The sequence below is a fragment of the Falco peregrinus genome, chromosome 6 (assembly GCF_023634155.1).
Source record: "Falco peregrinus isolate bFalPer1 chromosome 6, bFalPer1.pri, whole genome shotgun sequence".
Taxonomy (NCBI): domain Eukaryota; kingdom Metazoa; phylum Chordata; class Aves; order Falconiformes; family Falconidae; genus Falco; species Falco peregrinus.
Window position 1 is genome coordinate 35,489,427 of NC_073726.1, and position 21,937 is coordinate 35,511,363.

The 21,937-nt window shown below is 40.9% G+C and overlaps 1 long non-coding RNA gene across 1 annotated transcript; it reads left to right on the forward strand.

Moving 5' to 3' along the window:
• Window positions 1-49: 49 nt before the first annotated feature.
• LOC129784659 (uncharacterized) lies at window positions 50-15,334 on the forward strand. The gene is made up of 3 exons (XR_008747662.1): window positions 50-2,140; window positions 11,578-11,634; window positions 12,928-15,334. It is a non-coding gene; the product is annotated as an uncharacterized LOC129784659 (long non-coding RNA).
• Window positions 15,335-21,937: the final 6,603 nt, after the last annotated feature.

The window sequence follows — 21,937 nt, forward strand, 5'->3', positions numbered from 1 at the left end:
CGCCCCCCTCCCCTCCGCGGCGGGGCCTGCGCCACAGTGGGGTCGGGCGGTGGCCCGTGCGGGGAACCGGCCCCTGGGCCTTCGTCCCCGGACCGCCCCGACGCGCCTGGCGTGGCGGTGGGCTACGCCGGGAGGGCTGGGCTCAGCTGGCGCCTGCCTCCCCCAGTGCCTGCGCGGGGGCGGGAGCGGCGGTGCGAGTAAGTGGATGTGCCTAACGATGTGCCTGCGGACGGCCCTACGGGCGGCGGCCTCCTCACTCGGGGGCGGGGTGGGTGAGCCGCCTCCCCGCAGCGGCTGGGTCGTTCCTGTGGCCGTAAAGGGCAGCCGGCGCGGCGGCTGGGGCGAAGGCAGCTGCTGGGGGGGGCCTCCGCCTCAGGCCTGGCCCCGCGCAACTGCTAAAAATACCAGCGTGCCCCACCGGGGTCGGGGGGTCGGGGGGCGAGGCGCCGGGCCCGAGCGCAGCAAACAGCTTTACCGTACCCTGAAATGAACCGTAGGTAGAGATAGAAACCCATGCAAGATTTATACATGCACATGAATTTGCTTTTAAACGGCACGTTAAGGCTTTCTGATGCAGCAAATGTATCGACCAAGTGTCTCTTTGTGGGCGGGAGGCCAAAGCCTCTAACAAACAGATTATAAACACCAAAGCACGGGTTTTGTGCCAACTTCAGCAGCCCTATTCATGTGAACTAAGTTACATGGTCTCTAAATGTTTGCAAGAAAACCAGCGTATAATAAAGTGCTTCAAAACGGATGTGGGAGCAGGTGATTAAAAAGGCACAACAAAAGCGTTCTATCAAATTCCTTCATTGCAGGGGTCTGGTAGTGTTTCATACGCTCAAGAACTAGGAAACTGCCTTGCAAAACTGGATATCATTGCTTAATTGAAAGCAATCCTCACAAACCAATCCAAACTACTGCTGCATAACTTCTCTCGAGTGATCGTTTAGCGGTGAGAAAATCCATTGTGGTGCAATTTCCTTTTTCTCTGACAGATAGTATCAATGCTCTGTTGTGTGAGAAAGAATAGAGGAAAGAACAAAGAGTGCATCCAGGAGAGCAAAGATCAGATTTCCTGAAGCAAGAAGCCTCACTACAGAACAGCATTACATTCACATACAAAATGGATTGGTTTTATTTTCTGCAGATGTAAATAAAGTAAATCTTTTTACTTGATCCAAATGTAAATAAAGGAAATGGGACAAGGTAAAAAATCAATGCAGACGCAATCTTCAGGAGTATCTTTTCTTTAAATAAATTCCCAGTTTTATTAGCACGTAAGTGGTTTCAGCAAGTTGCTATAAAAATCCTGTCTTGCTGGAAAGCAATGCTGGCTTCTGTCAGTCATGCCTTCTGTGTACAGGTGGGTAAGACGGGCTGGCATGTTAGTTATTCTTCTTTCAGGCTGAATAGAAGAAGGTGGTTAACACCAGGTTCAGATTAAGGTTGCCAGAGACAGTGGAAGCCAATGCTTATGAGTGCAAGCTGATTGCAGGGCCCAGCAGGTTGAAGCCTTCCTGGTAACTATGTGGAAGGAAGGCTGTCTTGAAAACTATTAGCAAAAAACCTTCCTGTTCTTGTAGCTTTTTACTTTTTTCAACAAAAGCAGGTTCTATCTACGTTCTTTATAAATACACAGGATTATACTGAAGAATACACCTGATTTGTGCTTTTCTGTTCTTTTTTGAACAGAAAAGGTCCAAATATCAGTTACATACAATCAGAATCACTGAATGGTTTGTGTTAGAAGGGACCTTAAAGATCACCCAGTTCCAACCCCCCTGCCACGGGTAGGGAAATACATCTTACTAGTTAAAAGAGTACTTTCTGCGTGGGTGATTTTTCATCAATCTTAACTCAAGTGTATTATTGTACTGAACAGTGTGGTGGAAATACAGGCTGTGTTCCAGTAAGAAAGAGAGCTGAAGGTTTGAAAAGGGTTACGAGAGAGGCATCCTGTGTGAAGTCCATGTGCTGAATGCACCTGACAGCGTAACTGTGAGCATTGTTTTTCTAACAGAGCACAGCAAAGTGTAAGACACAAACTGAAGCTTAATTCTAGCAGACCATTTCTCCAAGAATTGTCTGCTGTGGTTCAGGGTCAGAAGATGTATCTTCCCAGTGACAGTAGGTTGTTGTGAGTAACTACCGTATTCCATCATTTTTGTTTTCCTTTCTCTTATCTGGAACCTGTAATTACTGATTTTGTTGTATAAGAAGTCCTGTACCTCCTGAAACTTCAGCCATCAGTACTATATGAAATTAAAAGACTGATCTGGCTGAGAACAGGAAACTTTGTCAGAACTACCTGAGCTGTCACATTTCACTGTAATCTTACTAAAATCTGTCAAATTTCACCATAATCTTATTAAATTCTGCAGGTTTAACTATCTGTGATAGTTACTGAGTTATTTTGTTTTAATAGTGTTAAATGGGATTTTATTTCAGCATATTTCAGAAGAGAATGCCTCTTTTTCATGTAATTTGGTGTGCTTCCCCTTTTTAATAGCTTCCTAAAAATACTTTCACAGACTTTCTGTTGTAACTATGCTGCTAATTGCATCTGCATGAAAAATGCCTTTTGATACATATTTTCTATTTCACAAATAAACAACAATACCATGTATGTTATTATACCAAAATAAATTGCACCATTGTATCCATTGCTATTGCCTTTTATCATCCTTGGTAAGACTTTAAGCCTTTTACTTCACAGGTAGTGTCATCTCTGAAAGTGAAAATCATACGCTTCTTTGAGCTTCATTATTGAATGTCCTTATAAAAATGTTAGCTGTCTCAATTCCAGTGTAAACTTAAGTGCATGTAGTAGCTGTACAGAGGAGATACCGTAGTTGGTGAAACCTACAACAGCATGAACACCTCCCATGCCATTAACAACATGCAACTGATTTCTGGGATAATTATGAGTTTCCTGTAAATTACAAAGGTGGCAGTTGTTTTGCAGATAATGTTAGCCTTACATTTGCATTTGTTTTCCCTTGGGTAGTATTTCTGACCATTTGTAATACTTATGGTAAAATACTCTGATTTTATCAGAATCACTTGGAAAAGAAAAAGAGTACAAAATCTCATCTAAATAGTGTACAGTTGTGTAAGATCAAATGACTCCTTGAAACTGTATAGATGTCCATAAAACCAGGAAATCAGAACAGAGGAAAACAACAACAACAGAAAACCCAACACTTAAAATGAAGTTACTAATACTGTCTCAGTCAGGAAAGAGAGGTTCTCCAAATGAAATGTACATGTGCTTCTAATGCAACTGGTGCAAACATCCAGTCTAGATGGAGAGACAGTGAACACTGTTCTACTAAATGGCAATCACAGGTAACATCAACCTATCCATCAAAAATACAGTAGGTATATTTATCTAGGGTAAGATTAGTACCTTGGGTTGCTTAAATCATGATAATTCAGTAAAAACATTTAGAAATGTCAGTGTAATAAAAAGGCACGGTCTGCTCCAAAAGGAAAGGTGACTGTTCAGGTTCTGAAGATGAAGAATAATGATGAAGAGCAAAGCATGTGAACCTGAAGAGAGAAGAACAAATAATTCAGAAAGAACCTTGACCCAGAGGGACTTTTCTGAACTTGTTTTACCTGCTCACTCACTGCTGAGAGCCTCCATGTACCCATGGGTATGTACTTGACAGGTTCAGCAATGTCCTGGGAGGTTCTGTGCAGCGTGACATTTGTTTCTAATTTGTAGAAATAAGTAAAACATAGACTATGATTTTTAGCTGAGAAACAATGCCAGCAAGGGACAACTGTTATTTTTTTCTTGTAAAGAAAAATATTTTTATTTTTTACAAGTTAAGTTCTCCTTGTTTAAAAGGAATTGTCTGTAAATGTCATTCCCCCTCAGGGTAAGCACTTCTGAATCCTTTGCAACTTTGCATTATCTTTTTCATACATATTGCAATGCCGAATACCATCCCCATGTGATTCTGACAGATTCCCTCGCTGACAGGCAGCATCCTGGACGCATGCTGAGAACAGCAAGCAGCATGCTGCTCCACCATTCATTCAACCCCTACTCTTGGCACTTTCACTTGCAGAAGCAGAGGCTCTGTTCTGGCTCTAAATATTCTGTTCGGTGTTTCTTTTTCTCCAGCTCTCCCTGGAATGAACATCCCTAAAAGTTAAAGGAAAGTAAAGGAAAACTGGGATGAAAGCAAGAGGGAAACTTGAAGGCAAGGTGGACTGATCAGCATGCCTATAGCAAGCTCAGAGAGATATGCTGGAAATGTAAAAAAAAAAAAAAAAAAAAAAAAAGAATAAAGGAAGGACTCAAGAAGTTGGGTAAATGCTTTATTAATTTATTGCTATTCTGCCATTCCCTGGTAAAAGAAGAAAAGGAGAGAGAATAATGATCTGGGATAAGAATGAGGAGGAAGTTCAAGTTTTCCTTGTTTTCTCCCTGCTATTTAAGTTCTTGCTCTCATTTTCATGCCTAAAATTTTTCCCCAGGTGCCTCAGTTTTGGAAAATTTGCCCATTATCTTGATACACTTGACAGATTAGTGTATGTTTTTAAAGCCACCCATCTAAGTCACTGCAGTTCTTGCTGTATTAATAATTAAGCTATAATAATAATAATTATAGTAATCATAATTCTTGTGTTCTCTGACAATGTTACTCAAAATGATGTGTGGATGTGCCATATGTGTTATAGAAAATAAAACACTTAAGATGTAAAATACTTAAATGAGGCATGTGTCATCCACAAGGATGTCTTTTCTCAGAATGGCATAGCTTCAGTCCAGGTATTCCCAAGTTTGACTAACTAACTGTTCTTACACACCATTTCACTTTCCACAGGCCTTCAACGTGAATTTTAGTTAATTAGGACTGGCAGCAAAGACCATGAAGACAGAATGCATTGCACTACTTATTTTGGGGCAGAATGCAGCATATAACAGGGATGGAAGATAGGGAGATTTCATTGACGCATTAGAACAAATTGGTATTCTGGGGAAACTACACAGAATCTCAAAGTAATGAAGGACAGACAGAGGCTGTTGTAACTCCTTTCAGTGTTAATCCATGATCCCACTCTTCAGCCCTATGTGGGGGCCCTGAGAGCGACCCTGCTCCGGGAAGTTTGGCTACTGGGTCTCAGGGCCAGCATAGAGCACCTCGGTGACAATCCCTTTCTTCTGGGAAAAGCCCCCAGAAGAAACACAATATGAATTGTTGGGCCCTCAGGTGCTGCAAATGCGAGGTGAGGGTTTTGTGGAGCGTTTGTCAGTATTCCAGCAGGTGGTCTGAAGGTTTCATTTACGAGGATTAGTCCTCCTAGTTGGCAACCAAGGTGAAATCAGAAGAGGGTACTGAGAATAAATGCATTACAAGGGCATCTATATTGTTTTGTATTTATATTAACAGCAAGAAGTGAGCAAGAGGAATAAAAAAAAATCACTAATGAGAAGAAATGTACTATAAATAGCATTTCTGAAGCCTGCATAGACAATTTGAAAGGCTGAAATATAAAAATAATATGCTAGATTCTATTTAATAATCATAAATATAGTGTAAAAGTACACATGGGGCCCTATAACTTGTTTTGAAGATACTGTAACCTGTATAAAAATTATTAACAACTTGGACGCAGAGAACCTTGAATGCATCATTTTAACTGGTAAAACTCAAGAAAGGGACTTTGCTGGGTATCAATGAAAGACTAGCAAACAAACCAGAAAATTAGTTTCAATTCTTCCATAGAAACTTGTCTGTATTTTCTGTACAGTTGAGAAGGAGAGGAAATGGTGTGACGGTCCATTGAGAAAGTCTCTATTGGAGGACCTGGAGGCTGGCTATGAACTATCAGCTGAATTTCAGGGATGCCTCATCTTACATTTCTTAAAACAAATGGTAGTGCTCACAGCATGAGGCAGTTCGGGTGTGAACTTAATGCTTGAATGAATCATGGCATTGGAGATGGTTTCCTAGGCATCAGGGTCATAAATATGGGCAGAAAAAACACATTTCCCGTTACTAGAATCATAGCATCATACCATAGATTGGGTTGGAAGCGGCCTTTAAAGGTCACCTAGTCCTGATTTGAGGAATCAGTCACCAATATTCGAGTGAGCGGAGATTATCTTTATCAGGCAGCGCTGGGTGCCTGGGGGATCGCTCCACCAAAGTCATGCACACTGAGGGGACTTTTCAGTCCCTCCTTTATACAAGCTACTCATACCTATTCATTAGTTTTCCAGGAAATCGTTTACATATTCATTACAATTCTGAGAATTCATTTACATACCTTGTGCCTGCGCAATGTCCTTGAGGAGTTGTCTCTGCGCAGACTCTATTCCTTAGCAGCCATGTTTAAAGTCTTCCTCTTCACCACGTTGCATGTACAACAGGAATCTAAGACCAAATGTCCCTTCTAAAGATAACCAACCCAAGGACTTAACAGTCTGTACATCCGTCATGTTGACAATAAGGGTCCTTGGACATTTCCCGACTTTTAACTAAACATAGGTGCGTCATCCTTCAGATAAGTGGTACAGCATTCACTATTCAGTCCAACCCCCTGGCAATGAGCAGGGACATCTGCAACTAGATTGTGTTGCTCAGAGCCCCTGACCTTGAATGTTTCCAGGGATGGGGCATTTACCCACCCCTCTGGGCAACCTGTTCCAGTGTTTTAACGCCCTCATCATAAAAAATGTCTTCCTTCTATCTAACCTGAATCTACCTTCTTTTAGTTTAAACCCGTTACCCCTTGTCCTATCACAACAGGTTCTGCTGAAAAGTCTGTCCCCATCTTTCATATAAACCTTCTTTAAGTATTGGAAAGCAGCAATAAGGTGTCCCCAGAGCCTTCTCTTCTCCAGGCTGAGTGACCCCAACTTTCTCAGCCTGTCCTAATAGGAGAGGTGCTCCAGCCCTCTGGTCATAGTACTAGTGAATGAGCCGATTTCACAAAGGAAGAAAACTTTTTTCTTACAAGGAAAAGTGGCAATCATTATTTGGATACCTCCAATAAGAGCTTGTAAGGCTAGAAAAATCACAACTTCATTATTTAGAAAAGAAAGATAAAGAAGTAACTTGTGCTAAATGCCCTACCTTGATGAGTAGGAGCGGAAATTAAGTTTAAAAAAAGAGAGGGAAGACAAGGGAAGTAGAAAGCAATTAGCAGTCATTTAAGATAATGACAGGCATGATATGATCAGGGCAGCCAAACAGTAGAGGGTAAACCCACTGCTTATGAAGTTTATAGACTATTAAGTGTTGCAGTTACAAAGGCCAATACCTCCCTCCCCCAAAAGTCTGTTTACTAGACACATGCTATAACAATGTTAAGAATGAAAACATTAAAAAAGCAGAAGTGCTCATTTTAGACACATACTGGCAGACCAGGGAAATTCCAGAGGAAGGCAGAACTGGTAATCTTACACCAAACCTAAAAAAGTAAAAACGGGGCCCCATGCAAACACAAACTACCCAGACTAGTATCAGTCCTTGGCAAACATTGTTTAAACGATCATGCCAATGTTTTCAAACACAAAAGACAGATTGAGGTACAGACCCAGCAAGTCTGTGTTTACTTCCTAGGGTGTATAAAGGATGAAACTTTCCACCAGAGTAACTTGCTGCAGTGCGGTGGAGCAGAAGATGGGGAAGTCAGTGGGACCATAGGTTCCTGCAGACTCTGCTCCGGGTGAGAGTGATCCCCAGTGAGATCTTGCAGGGTGCTGACTGCCAGTCAGCTACAGCAGCAATGATGAAGGAAAGGTTCTGTACTTACTGGCTGATCAGCCAATAAATTTTCCAAGAGGTCCTATAGTGGAATGGGAACGTGGAAGGCAAGCGTGGGTGCTAACAGAGTTCCTCATGGACATCCTAAAGCCTATCTGTTCCAGTGCTGCTGAGCTGCAGTTAAGCAGTGATAATCATGTGGGTGAGGAAAGGAATGAGCTTCTCTGAGCAAAACTAGTCTGCTTTGGATGATGGTAAGCTTACTTAATCAACTATGTATCTTCATCCAAATCATCATCAACCAGCCTGTTCACAGACCAACTCTTCGTTAATGATAATTGCCTGTTGCACATAGGCTATTACAGCCTCCACGCGCACAAGCCTTGATACACCCATCCTCACCGTGGCACTCATACCTTCAGCTGTGGGGAGGAGCAGATGATGACACAGAGAAAAGTAATGACACAAAAGAACAGCTAACAATTAAATGAAGAATGTGAATGTTATGTATGCCAGTCAACAAAGTCTAATGGAAAAACAGGTCTCATCAGAGAAAACTGAGATGACATTACAGGCTTGGCTCTTAGAAGGTAACGTCATAGCTGTACTAATTTTTTAAGGTGCTTGACTTAGCATCACATGTCAATGATCAGAAAAAATGATGAAGAACTGGATGAGCTGTATAAAGTAGCTGTTGGTGAGACAATCACCTTTGAAAACCGATGTTTCCTTTGGGGCTTCTTGTGTTTCCTAAATGGCCTGGAAAGTAAATGTGAAATCAGTGCTAATCAAACCTGATGTTCCACTCTCAGTGTGATAAACACTGATAAGAATAAGGCAGCCAGAAAGAACTGTGTGAAAAGCTATGTCCTGAAAAGTTGGAACATTGTAAAGGATTTAAAAGTGATAACATTTAGGCAATGTAAGGGATACAAGAGTCAAAACCTAACAAATATCTCAGTATATGGCTGCAGCACAAGGGCTGAGGTAAATTCCTATATACGAAATAAGAAATTAACAAAGGGATTATTTTATTTCATTGTATAGCCATGATAAAACTGATATTGGGATTTGGCACACAGTTTAAAAATAGGGCAAAGAGCAAGAAAGGGCTCGCTTTGGTCAGCTCATCAATGCTTTGGCAGGGACAGGCACAAGGAAAGAACTAATAGCAGGAATCCAAAGCCAGGCATGTTCAGATTGAAAATGAAACACAATTTTTAAAACCAGGATAAACTACCAAGTGAAGCAAATGATTCCTCATCTTCTGGCAGCTTTGCGTGAGGGTTGATGGGGAGCCTGATGGCATGGCTTTGGCCAGACACAGATTGTATTTCAGGCAGTCACCAGGCCCAGTTCACAGGAGACTGACCATCTCTGTCAGCTCTGAAACTTAATAATAATATTCAAACAATTTAATTTTTTTTTTCAATATTGTATTTATCATGTTTATTGCTGAAAAAAAGCCATTCAGAATTATTAATGGCCCAAATGAGAACCAGGTCTCACAGAAGTGTAATGTATTCATCTAAGACTTTTAAAATGTGGAGGAAAACTTGCATTCTAAACATATACTTCCTAGGATATTAGTTTTGCATTCTAAACATATACTTCCTGGGAATGAGTGGAGCAATCCTAGGACTACATTGTATGGTTTAAATTGAAGCAGTTTATCCTAAATCAGCCTTCAAAACAAGGACAAAAACCAATAAGCCATTTTTAATAGTATCATTCAATTCCTACCACTGATATAAAACTTAGTTCTGCATTGTTAAGACACATAAATTTTATAGGGTTTTTTTTTTTTCCTTTGTAAAGTGTTTAAGTGCTTTGCAGTATAGATACTGGCAATGAGCAAGTAAACAAATAAGCAACAACAATTACATACTCAGTTATCTCTCCTGTTCAGTCCTGCATTCAAAATATTGTACAAAGGGCAAGTGACTGGACACCAGGATTATCATGGTAACTCTTAAAGCAAGTGCTTTCATTTCTACTGACTGAAGAAATAAAATAGAATCAGCCAGTCTATTCCTTCCCCTTGTCATATCTTCCCTTAGAAATTTCTAATTTACAACCAGCTCTTCTTTTAATTATACTAAGTAACGCAGTTTCAACAGAGTCATGTGGACACAACGGGAAAAAGAGTATAGTTTATTAAGGGCAATTGCATATTACTGTCAGAAGAGCCCATCCCATAAAAACAATCATCATCTTGCTGCTTTGACCAATGAAGTATTTTCTTTCAAAATGCAAAACCTCTTGTTGCTAGAAGTGGAAAGCTGTAGTGATAGAAGTATTGGTCTCATTTTCTGTCTAGAAAAATGCTTAAGTATGACTCTGGCCCCCAGGCCTGAGGTGGCTGATGCTCCAGGGCAGTATGAAGGGCTGGCAGGGTTACACCAGTCACTTCAGTTCTGCAAGAACCAAGAAACCTCCTGTGCTAAGTGAGAAGATGCTTAACATGAGCGGTCCTGTTGGGTTCCAGGTTGCTCGATTAGATTAGGAATATGTTTTTGAGAACCACTTTGTTACAAGTGACAGCAGTGATGAGTTTCTGGCCCAAATCCTCCACCTGCTGTGAGTGAGAGCACTACACCAAGTTGCTGTTGCACTGTACGGCAGAGGAGGCTGCCTGCTTCTTGAGGTGGCAGTTAGCCATCATTAAACATTTAATCATTAGCATCACTAAACAGTTGAAAGCTTCCTTGTTATATTGTTTAATCTTGTACTTTTAACCCCCCCCCCCCCCCCAGTTATTTTTCTGAACATTAGACTTCTGTGTGAGTACAATTCTTCAAGTCTGCAATGGACACAAGTTTAAAAAGACAGACAAATATATTGAGGTTATATGCAAATACCCCGTGAGGAATTGTGGCACTGAAAATCTTGGGTTGAAAAGGGAGGACTCATCTTAATTTGAGGTTATTGGGTGACCTGTGAGGTGCCAGGAAACATGCTGACCCAGTGACTGCTGTAGGGCTGTGGACAGGGCTGGCACGGAGACGGTGTAGCCACAACCAACACCCTGCGCTTAGCAAGGGGGTTTTACCTCTAAGATCTTTTTTTATAAAGTGAGAATTGGAGACTGCTTATAATTGGCTTACTTGGAATAAATTCTGAAAGAAGAATTACAATCCCCCCAACTTGGCGAGTGTTTCAGTAAGCCCTGATAATGCTCCCAAAGCTTGCTGGGCCAGGCAGACTGCGCTACTTTTCCAGCAGATGAGGGGAAAGAAGGAGCTTGCATTTTATCTGAAAAACATGATCCTCTCATTTCCTTCATCTGAAGCTCTACCTGAATCTACCTGAATCTAATGTAAAACAGTTTATGTGTGATGTTAGTTGAATGTACTTCAGAAAAAGCGACTAGTAACACCATAAACAGCAGTTCTCCTAGGACCTCAATTTTTTTAAATTAGTGGATCCATGGTTAGGGATTCTCTGGAGTATTTTGGTAGATTTGTTTTTCCCTTGTGGAAACACTGATGGCCACAAGACATATCGTTGTGTTCGTTAACATACCAATACAAATTTATTAGAAGATTTCTAGCACAACAGGTTTTGCCACCAGAACATCCATGATCCAGTGAAAAAAAACCAACACAAACTCTCCGGAAATCCAACTATCCAAGTCCTCTTTACAAAAGCTTTGATTCAAAATACCATTGCATTCTTGGTTAATACATTCTTTCCGTGAATGCAGGGGTGGGAGCTTGGTAAGGTTTAATAAACAGTACTTACTACAAACAGAAACATGAAGAAGGGAAATAAGCTGTGTGTGTGTTTATAACTCCAATTATTAGTTGTGAATTGACCAAAAGGACTTTTTCTTTACTGCCAGTGTCTGTTCCCCACGATGAAAGAAGCCCCTGCTCAGGCAGGAGGAGGAGGCGGCAAGGTGAGTGAGCCAGCTTTTCTGCTCCCCAACCCACCATGCTCAGTGGCAGTCCTGTTTGCTCAGCTCAAGAAGTATTGCAGACAGGGAAGGAGGGTTTGCTGCAAGCCAGAGGGACATGGTCATGTGTTATTCTCTTTGAACTATATGCTGCTCTTCAGAATGAAAGTTCATATCAGGATCAGATTGTAATCCTGAATTTTCTCACAGAGTAGCCTTTGCTGACTGAACAGAACTAGCTGCTTGCCTCACCTGGCAAGGCACAGAAATCATGGCTAGTGTGAGTAATACTAATAAAACTTTATTTTATTCTTGATGTTTTGTAATCAAGCTGGTTTCAACTTGTTCATTCACATAAAATATGCATGCCATTTCAAACAAAAGGTGAAAAGAGCCTTTAACAACCAACAATGTCTGAGCTTGGTTTTATGTCGGCTGTTCTGCACCTTCTTGTCTCATGTAACAGTAAACATTAATTTAAGTGGTGGCACTTTCTCATCTGCCTTGTCCTTACCACATGAGGACGACTGCAAGGGGAATGCTGTGAATCTCCAAGAGCGACAGGCACAAGGCTAGGTTCGGTCATCTTTACCTTTCAGGTGGTGAAAGTATGATAGGAGTCTTAAAATGCTGATAATAGGAGGCACTTCTGAGCTCCCAGCTCTGTCAAGCCTTACTTCTTGACTCCTGAGCTCCCTAGGTGAACAGCAGTGATTGAAGTAATGATATGAACTCTGAAGCCTCAGGAAATTCAGTCTCTAACTAAGGTGAGTTAAGAAACGTCCACTACGTGCAGGTCAGCTCCTGAATGTCCAGGCCAATTCTTTTACTTCAGGTTGATTCTTCTTTCAAGGCATCTAGTGCTGGCCAGTTTCCAGGAGGGATGCTGAGACTTCTGCTCTGATTCGATGGTGTATTTGATGGTTCCTAGAAAAGCTGGTGTCTCTACATGTGTTTGACAAAGAAACAATGCAAGAACCATGAACACAGAGAAGGGGAACAGTGTACTTTTGCATGGCTGGGAGATGGGAATCGCAGGCAACAAGTTAGTGCCTTGAAGCCTCAGGGTCCAGTTTGGTGGCTTCCTGCTTCACTTTTGTACAGGACAGCTCTTGCTGCTGTTAAAGGAAGAGATGAGAGGAGTTGGAGAATAATCCTATTTCAATGGAGGCATTCTAGAAAAAGATCTGAAGTTACATGTGATGATGAGTTTTCCATTTCTCTTCCCATTGAGCTGTGATTGTGAATTCTCCAAGGAAATATGAAGGATTTTTCGACTTTTGTTTTTCCCCACAGTCTGTCAACATCATTAAGGAAGATGTGAAGGAGATCCTCTATCAGTATAAACCGCTTGTTTAAAAGGTGAAGGCTGAAATTACCTGTGTATCTGAACTGACTCGTTCCATGGGGAGACATAAAACAATTGGTGATGTTCTTCAACACAATGACATGGTCTCTCTGATGCTACAAGTATGCTGTGATGTCACTTACTCTCCACACTTTTCCATGCATTGTGTGACAGTTTTCACTGACCAAAGGTAGAACAGACCTTCCTGTCTTCAAGGCAGCAATGCCTGTACCTACAGTGTGAGAGCTTTGGAGAGCAGCACTGCAGAGGAGGTGCTGCTGGTGGAGGTCATGGGTCCAAGCAGATCAGGAATGGGAGCGGTAAAATAGGGTTCACACAACTGGATGGTTTGTGATTTTGGCTTAGCTACAAAGGGAAAAAATGGCTTCATTGAGCTTTTTAGGAAATGGTCTTTATTTTGTCAAAATGAAGTTAACTGGTCTGTAAAAGTTAACACTGAAAAGAGGACAACTCATTAGGTAACATGTTCCATTAAGCATTCCCCGGCTTTCTTCTTTGACCTATGCTTCTGTACAAAGTATGGGAACTTCACCGACAGATAAAACAAGCAGACACCACTGAAGCATGGTGAGAGGAAGCTACAGCACCTCCAGTGCAGAGAAGATAACGCTGTAAAATTTAACCCACCAGAACACTTATGAGTGAGACAGACTGTAGTAACACAGCACGCAAGTCATCTACAGGATAGTGCCCACCCCTACTCTTTTCACTGAGCTCCACAAGATCTTTCAGTGCAACAACCCATATATGTCTTCAGTATCAGACACTTCTCTATAAACAGCAGAATGAATTCAGCACTGAGGAACGTGGCTATCAAGTAACCAGCCGGAATCTCTTGGGTTTCTATCATGCTTACCTCGGTCCTCACATCAGTACAGCCAAATTGACCCAGGTGACACCAGTCTGCCAGGTTACCACCCTCTGCCGCCTCCCTTTGTGTAAATTATTACACGAGGGTCCTCGGTTACGGGAGGCTATTCCATGTAAGAGAAGACAGTGCTCATCTGCACAAATATGGGTGTATTCAGGTAGCCAACAGGCCTCTCTGCAAGCAGAGTTAAATGGCAACTCCCTCAGGACACAAAGCACACAGACCTGGAGCAATAATGGAATATGGCTTAAATTCTTCTAATGACAAATTCAAGGCAAACAAGTGCTTCCTTCAGTAAGCTGTGCTGCTGTCAACGGGCACCAGCTGACAACTCTGTGCTTTGTAAAAGAAAAATATTTTGCTTTTTATCATGTAAAACAGAGGACGGGATGAGCTAAGGGAGCAAGACAGAGTACATTTGCATAGCTGTAGGAAAATAACAAGCTGATTGAAAAACCATGCAAGATCTGTGCAATGTTAAGGGTAGGTCTTAGATTGCTACTTATCATTAAATTTACTTTGCTGCAGCCTGGTGGTGTGATACCACATGGTGGAAGTGGGTGAACATAAGTAAGCCGTTCCACGGAGCTCTCCCACCACCAAGCAAATCCCAGTGCTTCAGGAAGAAACACTGCAGAGACAACAGATTTCTTGCTAAAGTAGCATAACATGAAAGGCACTTTCTGGTGTCTGGGGATGCCCGTGTTTTCAGTGGGATATATATATAAAACTGAAATATAGATCACCTTCATCGTTTAATTGATGAGATATTTTATAAGACTGCATAGTCTTGTCACTTGTCTGCCACGTGATTCATGTATGGTTAAATGGCTGTTATGCATCAATAAACCTCACCAATACTCACAATGGGAATATTGTCACTCACAAATTAGACACACCATTTTGAGAGTCGCTCCTTGTTCAGATATATTTCTAGGCTCATGTAACTGGCCAGGTCACGAAGTTCCCAAAGCCAAAACATACTGTTGCCATCAAGTAGTCTGACCTCCTCTCTAATTTAATTTTGATGTGTTCCCTGACCAATTCTCATATGAATTACAGCTTATCTTTTAGACATATATTCAATCATGCTTTCAGCTTTTTATCTGTGTAATTATAGTCACTCTCTAAATGTCCACTTCACTGGGAGGACTTAGTTTCTTTTCAGTCTGGATTGCTTTAGTACTACGTAATTTAAAGCAGTTTTACTACACCCAGGTTTTGAGTGCAGCAATTTTAAATAGCCCACTCACATTCATGTCTATAAAACCTTACACTACTGAAATGCTTTTTCTGAGCCTGAAAATAGGCATCAGGGTTGGGAAGACCTGAGCCGATGGGAGTAATAATGCAACCATTTTGAATTAGTTACATCATCTTTGAAGGTAAAGCACAGTTTATCGAAGATAAAACGGATTACCTCAATCCTGCAACCGTGCATGCACTTACTGAACTTTACTCACATGAGCAGGGCCCACATGCAGAGGAGGTGACGCAGAGGAGCATGCTGCCCGCAGCTCGCAAGGGTGTTCAGCGTCTGCTTGACTTTAAACAACAGCAGCCCACCCCTTGGTTACTAGTACTTCAGTGGGACTACTCTTGAGTTTAAAAGTATTGTGTGCTTAAATGTTTTGCTGGCTAGTATCTTGCTACTTTTCACTTAGCGGGGTCAAACAGCGATGAAGTAGGGCTGTGCTGGAATTGCCTGATGCTGCTAGCCTTGGCAAACTACAACAGCGTTATTGACTGTGCAAAGACTTGTACAAACACTGTGCTGGGAACCAGGTGCAGGAAAATAACCCTGCTGAAAACTTTGATCAATCTGTGACACTTCAAATGCGGCTTTAGCATAGTAGAGATAAAACTGCTCTCGTTGTCACAAGGACTGTCTACAAAAATACAAAAATACTAAGCAGACTATTTCTTGCTAAAGACAGAACAATTTAAGTGCAGATGGTTTGGCAAAGGTAATTTATTTTTCTGCCTTTCAGCTTTCCCATCTGGGGAAAAAAAAAAAAAAAAAAAAAAAAAAGGAAGCAGCCTATTCTAGGTGCTCTTGGGTAGGGAAATAAAATAATCCTGGTGCAGCTGTGTCTCTGTTGTGTCCTGATATGGTCTCACACAGGACTGATGCTTTGATTCTGCAGAAGATGCCGAGCTGATTTTTTTAGGATTGCCTTCAAATCTAAAGGTATCTCTTTACATTAAACTCTTGTCAGACAAGGGTACCTTAGCACTCCTCAGCATCCTTAATGCAGAAGTGGAGCTCAGCTTTCTGGAACTTTCAGCCCTAGCTGTCAGCTTTTGTTGGTTTACATGTCACTTTTCCCTAAACCTGGATGGGAAAGGAGGCATCATAGGCCCCAGAGGACATAAAAAAGTATTTTTATACCGCTACTTGCTCCAGCAAAGAGAAAATAATTGCACGGAACAGATCAGTCTGTGCCATGCACAGAAGAGTGGACACCAACTATGTATCTGCTGCTATGAAAAGAGTCACTGTTCTGCAGTTCCCCTTAATTCACATTCACGAGGATCGGAGAGTAGCTGCGGACTCCAGTCCAGGAGCTAGGGCAGGGAAACAGGGAAAGAGAGAGAGGAAACTGGAATGAAAGAAACTGGATTCTTCAGAAAATGGCAGAAAATAAACAGGAGAGGATATTTAACAATTTAAAAAATCCTTTAATGATTACAATTGCAAAGAACTAGGGACAACAACCCCAAAATTGCATACGTGCAGGCATTATTTTTGGACTTGCAAATTCCGTGAAGACATACGTGGGCATAGACTGATACCTATACATCACTATCACAATCGTTTTCCTCTTACCTTCTAGCTTAAATACCAAAGTAGAGCTGCTGTAAGCAAGTGCATAAAGACATTATTTAAGGGTATTTAAGCGGTATCACAGATTTAACAGTAATTTTCAATAACTTTAACTCCATCTAAATTTTTAAAACTTCTTTTGGGATTGAATTTTTAATGTTTGATGTTTGGACAAAGAGTATGAGTAACCTTTGAAAAAAATGTTATCCTGGTAATGATGTGAAGAAAATCACTAATGTAAAATGTCCTATTCCTTTCTTAAAAAATAAGTTATAAAAAAAAAGTGTTTAAAAAAGCTGAATTTTAACTTCAGCAAATGGCTAGTTCTCAAAGAGAACACTCCTGACAGTTTTAATTTTTGAAAATTAGGGTTTTGCTGTCACAGTATGTACAAATGTCAGCAACAGCTAAATGTTAACATGTTTCATTCTTCAGAACAATTCTTAAATGTTGAATATCAACATTAACATGTGCCTGCTGGAATTCAGGCTGCCATTAAATGATATGCTCATTTGTGTTCCTTAATGTGAAATAAGATGTTGCATTAAATAATTTCTTCTTTTCAGTTTGGCTATTTACTTACAAAATTCTAAAGCCCTTGCTTTTCTCTTAAGGCAGAAAATGGTTTGGCAGCAGCAGTAACTTAGGTTTTAGCGTGTTAAGTGATAACGTGCAATGTTTACTTCTTTCAGTAGAAGCAGTATTCTCAAAAATCTCAAGAAAACAGAGGGTAGCAACACTGGTCTGTTAAAATGAAAATAACCAATAATTCAGGGCAAAAATATGACATACAACATCTCTTTCACTTCAAATGTGCCAAACAGCAGGAGTGAAATGTAATCTCTTGGCTATGAAAATACTGACATTCTCTAACAACAAGAAATTTGTCGCAAAAGTCACTAGATGAGGCTGGAGAACATTTTGGGTTGGAGAATATTTAAATCAAGCCCTTATGTATTTTGTGAATTAGGACTTTATTCTCCTTCTAAAAATGGATTACAAGCTCACACAAGCCATGCAGTGCACGGGGCCTGCATTCCTGGGATTGCATGGAGGGCTGGAGGCAGGAGAACAGTTCGCCTAAGTACACTTTAAGAGTACAAGTCTATAAAGCGGAGCATGTTGTAATCGAGCTAGAGCTTGCATTCCAGTACAAAAACATTGGCAGGGAAGAACCACGCAAGGCGGTTTCAAAACTACACATGGGTTTATCATTGCCTCTGTCCTCTTGATTTTTTTATATCTTAAGAACAAAAATACTTTCTCACATAGAACAGCAAGTGAAGACAGATGACTAGAAGTTTTTCATTGTCAAAAAAGCCCAAAATATATAGTAAAAACCTGGCTTCATTAGAGATAAAATAGGAAAAGGAAAGGCATCTAAGCTTAACATCTAGATTACAACCTTATTTCAGGTGAATTCTGAACTCAAGTGAAGTATATATTAATCCACTCTAAACCAAACCCATGTGAATCTAAGTGGTGTATTACTTATAAATCTACAGGCAACTAGTGTGAGGACATTTTTGTTAATTTGACTTCAAACTCTAAAATAAATTAACTTATGCTTCTATTTTGTCTTGTAATAATGGCTTTGGGAACTTTTAGGGTTTGGTTGGTGTTTTGTTGTTTTGGTTTTTTTCTGGCACAGCTTCGCACGGGATAAATCAACTATAGAGCCTTTTGGGCAGACACCACTGAGTGCAATGTCAGATGCTGACACCCTTGTCTTTATTTTCTTATGGCACCTACCAGAAGACATAGGGATTCCAGAATTCCAGAGGTGAATTACACTCATGCTTCTTACCCCAATGCATCATGAATCAGCTCCTTTCACTTTTTCATTTTAAGTTATATTAGGACGAGACACTTAATGCAACGAGATATGCACGTATACTGGGAGGACCTTAATCAGAGGCATTTAGCAGTTTAAGGCAGACTGAAAATACTGTTGCTTTGGGGGAGCATTTGATTGCAGCAGCTTTCAACAGTGGAATGATTTCAGGACTTAGGAAGTCAACAGATGGAATAACGAAACATCAGGATAACAACTAGTGGTAACAAAACAATTGGTATGAGAGAAGCCATTGCTTTTCTAGTACTGGGCTGATCTCTGTGGAAGTCACTGCTGCAAGAGCCCTTCAGCAAGAAACAAGAGTGCGGTCACTACTGTTGCCCCCATGATTGACACCAGCCAAGTATTCATAAGAAGTGGTGATCTGGGCTGTTTCATGGGGATTTTAATGCTTTTACAAATGTATAGCTGTGCTGGGTTGTAAGGGCAGAGGTTAATCGATGCATTTATCCAAACAAACATGTTGGGAACCCAAGAGATTGTATGAAGCCTGTAACTGGGTTAATTGAAGGAGATAATTAAAACCACTGTATTCTCCAGTTGCAGAACCACAAGGCTGAGGTGCAGAGCTTGGCCTTTGCAACAAGAGGTTTGTGCACAGGTGTTTACTTCTGCATTATGTGCATGATGCCATTTCCTAGGGCCAACATGATTTTTTTACAATGTCCTTCTACATTCATAAGTTTGCAGCTAGGACTGCAGTTGCAAAATCTTTACAAAAGTAGTTACTGAATGGATATCAACAAATGAGTACCACAAGACTTTTCTTAGTGCTTTCTACTGACGTTTCCTCTAATTGCAGAATGCATTCATATTTTTTGAAACCACTGTCATCCTTGCTAGTGGCATGGATTTGAACCCCCAAAGACCAATCTGCATGGTGACCCCATTGCAGTGTTTAATTCTGCTTTCTGCTTGTTTGAACAAAGACACAAAGAAGCAGCCACCAGGCCAGAGAGGTGCAAACAAGTTATACAGGGCTTCACAGGCAGCTCTGCAAATCCAGCCAGGTAGCTCCCCTCAAACTGGCTGTTGTTTCCATATTGATGGTATTCCCGTGTCCAAAACTCCTTCCCTCAACAGACTGGTTCTTCTACATTTCAGCTAAACCTAGTCTTCTTTTCGTCAGTCAACCACCTGGGTTAGGAACCAGCACTTGCTGCTGCTTTATTACATTATATTACCAGTCAGTCAGGTGCAAGGCTTCCTGGTCTGAACTCACATAATGGTGGTCTTCTGCTTTCCTGTGCATCCACTTTAATGTGTTTCAAGCAAAACTGACATTTAGGGATGTGATAAGAGTCTACATCACGAGAGGTTTCCAGGATGCAACTGGACAGGTGCTAGATAATCTTCTCTAGGCTCCTTTCTCACAAAGGTTTGGACCTGATGATATGTCAGGGTCGTTTCCAACCTGGGCTGTTCTATGATTTAGTTAGTGGTTGCAATGGCAAGATACTAAAATTGATCCATTTTCTCCCAGAGGATTACAGTTGTGGAAAAGCTACTGAATAAATGCTTTCCTGGTGGAATTTCTTTACTTGGACTCAAGTTTTACAGACTCAGGAGTATCCAAGTACAAGCTGCCATTTGCCCGGCGGGTTTATTTCCATGTTCCCGTATTTCACATTTGGGACTTGTATTAATATTTACTGAAGGTTGCTGCAGGCTTGGGAGAACTGCAGGGATCTGTATAGTCAGAGTGAATTCACATACCTGCTCCGATTGACGCATTACAAGCAGCCCATAATTGTGAGAGCTGTACCCCACCCCCTGACAGCAGCAGTATTTAAATTGAAAGTTATTATCCAGTTATGGCAATAGCCAGGAGCAGAGATTGTACCTACAAAGCTTTAAGTGAATAAACTTTCTGTAAAACAGGTTAACTCCTGCTCAGAGAAGAGGGACTTACTGCAATTTAAAATGCTGGATAATGAAATGTTAAAAAATGCTGAGTGGGGACTAGAGCACTGTTGGGAGAAACACAGGGGAAATAAATCCTACTTACACATCTGAGATGTCTGAAACTGATTTTAATGTACCAATCTATTGCCACATTTATCCAGTGCCCAAATCAGGTTCTGTAAAATTCCAACGGTATTTCAAGATTTTTCAGCCCTTTATTATCAGGAAGAAGTAATCTTCTGAATGTCAGGTAGTCCTTAATACCCAAGAGAGCATAAAAAACCAAAGGGGATATATCACCTACTTTATTCTGTTGTCCCAGGGAACTGTGGTTTACATCTCCCATGATAGACCCCTCAGCAGCAGCGTGCACAGACCCAAGACAACCTATAGCTCTAACAACAGAACAGAAATATAAAAAATAGCTGAATATTGGAGACACTGATACCCGTGTACTTCACCACTCAGGATCAAGACACCAAGCCTAAGTGAAACCTTTCTAAAGACTTCCCATATGCAATGACGTCATCATCATACTCTTACTTGAACTTCTAATGCACCTAGAAATCAGACCAAGAATGAGGACCAATGCTTCACAATTGTAACCTCTTCAATTATGAAAAATACTGAGTGTATCCTCTTGGTGCTGTGGGAATACTGCTGCCGCTTCAATATGAAAGAAAAATCGCTGAGTTATATAATAAGGGTACCGGTGGCTCTGAAGCAAAATAAATATTCGAGTGTTTAAAGAATGGAAGTAAACTTGCTTACTGCAGTGACTTAATTTGCACCTTCACATCTATCAGATTTCCTTCGTTTTCTCTTACCTCCTCGACTTTTTTTATCTTTCCTTTTTACTTCCTGCATTTTCTGTCTCTCCAAGTAGTGCCGGTCCAAGCAGACGGGTAGGATTGCTGTCTGCTCCTTCCTGAGGAGGAACTGCTTAGTGACACACACCACTTACAGGCAGTTTGTTACATTCTGTAACTTCTTCCCTGTTATCCTCTGCTTCCCCTGCCCCGCCCCAGCTACCAGTTGTACAGCTACTAGTTAAATGTAACAATATTTGTTGTTAATATTGTTGAGCTATACTTCGCTCAATATAATACACCCAGACTTAACACTGTCCTTTTTTAAGAGTTCAAGAGTGCTCAGACCTTTCTAAATACTGGAGATTTGTGAGCGGGAATTTCAAAACCAACTCAGTGTCATCACTAAGACATGACAAATAAGAAGTTCTGAATAATTGCCTCTGAAGGTCCTACCTGCAAGAGCTCATTCAGATCACATTCATTCATATGATAGCAGATCAAAGCATTTCATGCTGCTATGAGTTTAAAATGGTAGATGTCCTCTCACTATGGCAAGCTGTTCTTTCAAATGAGACCCATATTCAACAGGAAAAAGCTGACCCTGTCCACTTCAGTGTTTAAGGTATACTTTGTTTCAGAAAACAATATAATACAAAAATAAGGCGTT